Source organism: Arachis hypogaea, chromosome 19, assembly GCF_003086295.3.
Source record: "Arachis hypogaea cultivar Tifrunner chromosome 19, arahy.Tifrunner.gnm2.J5K5, whole genome shotgun sequence".
Taxonomy (NCBI): Eukaryota; Viridiplantae; Streptophyta; class Magnoliopsida; order Fabales; family Fabaceae; genus Arachis; species Arachis hypogaea.
This window is the reverse complement of record NC_092054.1, coordinates 73,427,351-73,432,271: the sequence shown is the minus strand read 5'-3', so window position 1 is coordinate 73,432,271 and position 4,921 is coordinate 73,427,351. Positions and strand designations below refer to the sequence as shown.

Sequence of the window (4,921 nt, the reverse complement as noted above, 5' to 3'; positions counted from 1 at the left end):
ACTCTTCCATTAACCAAGAGTATTTTACTTGTTTGTGTTTGAGCCGTGTTCTTGTATGACAGGTAGGAGAGGAGAGACATCAACTCCTCCATATACCGAACCGGAAAGGACCCTTCATAGACTTAGAAGGGAAGCAAGAGGGAAGAGAGTAGTGGGAGAAGAGGAATCTGAAGGAGAATCTGAGGACAATTTTGAGGAAGCTCTAGATCTCAACATGGATAGAGAAGTTCACAACCATGAGAGAGCTGATGGAAACAATGCCATTCCTGAGAGGAGGGTTCTTAGTTCATACATAAACCCAACCTCTGGGAATTGTGGTAGTAGCATCCAGAAACCACCCATTCAGGCCAACAATTTTGAGCTCAAGCCACAGCTAATATCATTGGTGGAAAATCATTGTTCCTTTGGAGGAAATGCTAATGAAGACCCAAACCAACATCTCACAAAATTCCTGAGAATTTGTGACACTGTGAAGTCCAATGGAGTCCAGGAAGATGCCTATAAACTGCTCTTGTTCCCATTTTCACTTAGGGACAAGGCAGCTAAGTGGCTGGAATCATTCCCAAGGGGGAGTCTAACCACATGGGATGAGGTGGAAGGCAAGTTTCTGGCACGTTTCTACCCTCCACAAAAGGTCAATAGGCTTCGATCTGAGGTCCAGACTTTTAGACAACAAGATGGTGAAACTCTCTACGAGGCATGGGAGAGATTCAAGGACTTGACAAGGAAATGCCCACCAAACATGTTCCATGATTGGGTGCAATTGCACATCTTCTATGATGGGCTCTCTTATGAATCAAGGAAGGCTGTAGACCATTCATCAGGAGGTTCATTGAACAAGAAAAAGACTGTGGAAGAAGCCATTGAAGTGATCGAGACAGTGGCTGAAAATGAATACTACTATGCATCAGAAAGGCACAACACTAAGGGAGTCATGGAGCTGAACCAGGTTGATACAATTCTGGCCCAAAACAAGGTGTTTGCCAAGCAACTAGCAGAACTTACCAGGCAATTAGAAACAAAGCAAGTGACTGCAATACACACACAAGATCAAGAGGAAGTAGGCATTGAATGAGGTGATTGGGAAGAGGCCAATTATGTGGGAAACCAACAAAGGCAATCATATGATCCACACTCCAACACTTACAACCCAGGCTGGAGAAACCACCCAAACTTTGGGTGGGGAAACCAACAAACCCAACCACAAAACCACAAACCTTACAACCACAACCAACAAAACAATTCCACATACCAAAACTCCAACCAAAGATCATACCAAGCCACACAACACACTTACCCCCAATCGTCATACCATGACCAAAGTAATCAACCTACCCAACCCAATCCTAACCAACAATTTCAAGATCAATTAAACCGGATGGAAGGAATGATGGCAACCATGAGTCAAGACATAATTGAATTGAAAAGCTTCAGGGATGATGTGAGGACTACCTTAAGAAACCATGGTGAAAAACTCAAATGGATGGAATCTCTAGTAGGAGAGCTATCTCGACAGGCCCCCAAATCAACTGCAGTGTTCCCTAGTGACACAGAAAAGAATCCTAAAGGGGAACAAAAGAGAGTAAGATGGGAAGAATGCAAGGCCATCACCGTATTGAAGGAAGTCTCAGAAGAAGGAATCAGGCCCTCAGAGCACGAACCAGAAATCTTGAAAGAAGGTGTGGAAGAAGTTAGGCAGGAAGGTGGAACTGAGCAAGCCAAGGAACTGCAAAAAGGCATGATGGAAATATACCAACCAAAAGCACCATTTCCTGAAAGGTTAGGAGGAGGTGAAAAAAAGAAAACCTATTCAAGGTTTCTAGAGACATTTAACTCTCTTCATGTCAATATTCCTTTTCTTGAGATTCTTCATCAAATGCCCACACACATCAAGTATTTAAAGGAATTGTTAAGCAAGAAAAGAGTTTTGAAGGGAGGACAAACTGTAACAATGAACAAAGAATGCAGTGCTCTCATCAAGAAGGACACCCTCTCTAAGAAAACGGACCCAGGAAGTTTTCATATCCCTTGCATCATTGGGGAAACAAAAATTGACAGAGGATTCTGTGATCTAGGAGCTAGCATAAATGTGATGCCTCTAACTCTTATGAAGAGGCTACAACTGAATGAGGTGAGATCCACTGATGTAATCATACAACTGGCTGACAAAACTCAGAAGCAAGCTGAAGGGGTAGTTGAAAATGTGCTGGTGAAAGTGGGAGATTATTACTTCCCCACAGACTTTGTCATTGTGGACATGGAGGAAAGCTATTTGCACCCTATAATTCTGGGCAGACCATTTCTAGCCACTACTAGAGCACTCATAGATGTAGAACAAGGAGAACTAATTCTGAGAATACATGATGAACAGCTCATTTTCAAAGTCTTCAAACCTGCATCTGAGCCTGAACCAGAATCTGAAAAGCCTAAAGATGATAGTAGCTATCCGTGTTTGGAGGAAAGTAATCCAGCAGCTGAGACTCTAAAACAGTCATTGGAAGGCAAACAAGAGTTGCAAGAGTTAGAGCCACAAGAATCAGTGGAAACAGATCAGAAGGATCCTCCTGACATAAAGGGCAATGAAGAAATCCTCAAGAGAAAGGGAAGAGTGATAGGGAGATTGCCAAGAGGATGGAGAAACAAGAAAATTCCCACTGAAGGTTTTTCTCCAGGAGATAAAGTGATCTCAAGTCATTATCTGCCAATCCCACCTGGCCTCAAGACCATTCCTTCTCAGCTCCCTCAAGTGTTCACAATAAAGAAAGTTCTTTCTTTGGAACATTTAGAGGTCATGAATGAATCAAGAGGGGACGTTTTCATAGTGAGAGGAGAGGACGTCAAGCACTACAATCCACCCTAACAAGGGACAACCGTCAAGCTAGTGACGTTAAAGAAGCGCTTCATGGGAGGCAACCCATGTTTTTAGTATCCTTAATCTTTAGTGCTTTGCTTTACATCTAATAAAGTATGGTTTCTTATGCATGAACTTGAATCCTCAGGACAACTATTGATTAAGTGCACTAAACCGTGCATGTAAATTACAATTGGTCTCTAAGTTTGGTGTGCCTGATGGCACTCCCAAATCTTACTCAAATTGAATTCCATCTTTCATTCAAGGTGCACAACCAAACATTAAGTTTGGTGTTCTTTTTGAACACAGTTTATGAAAAGCAAGAAGTTCCTCTGGATTTCAAAATTCATGACAAGTATACCATTCATATGTTTTAATGCTTTAGTTTCAATTACTTAGGGTAGTCACTTTGTTTAGAATCAAAGAGCCAAGGTGACTATGATTTAGTAGAAATATGCACACTCATTAAGGACAACCAATATGGATGTCATGTCATCAGGAGACTTAACCAAAAACTAAGTTTGGTGTCCAAATAATAAGTGTGCATACATGTAGAAGTCACGGCTATAAGCTCACAAAGACAAGCATTGATTTACATGTGCAAATACTATTCATAATTCACATGGACCGAAAAATGATAGCAAATTTGTTTGTTTGTGCAGGTACAAAAGAAAAGACAAAAATGGAGGAAAAAGACAAAGGGAGGGACGTGCTTGGTCAAAAAGAAAATTCATAAATCTTTGAAATTAACACATGGGAAAAGGAAGTTCTGCAAGAAAAGAAAGCTACATGTACAACCTAATGCATCTAGAATACTTCCAAGAAAATGAAAAGCCAAGCGTCCTTATCTACAATTCATATATTTACCATCAAGCCACCCTTCACAAACCACCCTAGCCGTTCATTTTGCACTCATGGGCATTATAAAGAACCACTTAGGGAACGAGTCCTACACCATCAATCCTCCTTCATACACTTTTTCCTTCATCATAGCATAACCATCTCTTGCCGAAAACAATCTCACCACACCTCCAACAACACTTCTTGCTTCACCTTGTCAACTTTAGTTGTCACTTACCAAAATGGCAGCCTCATCTAGCCACAAAAGAAGAAAAGACAAGCAGCCAATGGAGGAAAACAGGGGATTCGATGCATGGAGATACAGATCAGTGTTCCATGAGATTCAAGCCGAATGGATGAGACCTAAAACGGTACTAGCTGAGGTCCCCTTTGAACTTGAAAAGGATGAGTTCCCAGGTGTTTGGGAAAAGATCAAAAAGAGGAAGTGGGAGCTCCTAACTAAGCCAATCACTAGAATCAACGTCAACTTGGTGAAGGAGTTTTATGCAAATGCAGTAAGGGAGGATCAAACCAAGAACCCCACATACAAAAGCTATGTGAGAGGGGTGGAGGTTGACTTCAGTCCCAAAGCAATCATGAAAACTCTTGGCCTGAAAAACATACATTTCAGCCAAGCAAGTTATGACGAAAGGATGAGAGGAGAACCTGACTATACAACTATTGCTGAAGACCTTTGTGCCATCAGAGCTGAATGGGTGAGAAAAACAAGAGGGGCTCCAAGAGTCTTGAGAAGAGGAGACCTAACACCTGAAGCTAAAGGGTGGTATGCAATAGTTAGGAGATCCATCCTACCCACTGCAAACTCTTCAGAAATAGTCCCTAAAAGAGCCATCTTGCTACATTGCATTATGGTTGGAGGAGAGATCAAAGTTCATAAACTCATTGCTGAACAGATACAAGAGTTTAGTGAGAAAAGTGACCCTGAATCCTGGCTTCATTTCCCTAGCACCATCATTAGACTATGCATCGATGCCAAAGTACCACTTGAGGATGAAAGACCTAATTGGCTATATCCTGGGCTGGCCATAACTGCACACAGAATGACTCTTGGCCCAACTCCTCCAAGACATACAAGAAGAAGAAATGAAGAAGGGCAACAAGTGGAAGCCGAGCAAGAAGCAGAACAAGAAAGACAAGAAGGAGAAGACAGAGAAGAAGAGCAAGAAGAGCAAGCAACTCCTGAAAGAAGACAACGTATTCCCAGAGACC

At 41.8% G+C, this 4,921-nt stretch overlaps 1 non-coding gene across 1 annotated transcript; it reads right to left on the bottom strand.

The window, feature by feature from the left end:
- Positions 1-640: 640 nt before the first annotated feature.
- LOC112781924 (small nucleolar RNA R71) lies at positions 641-744 on the bottom strand. Its single transcript, XR_003192670.1, has one exon. It is a non-coding gene; the product is annotated as a small nucleolar RNA R71 (small nucleolar RNA).
- Positions 745-4,921: the final 4,177 nt, after the last annotated feature.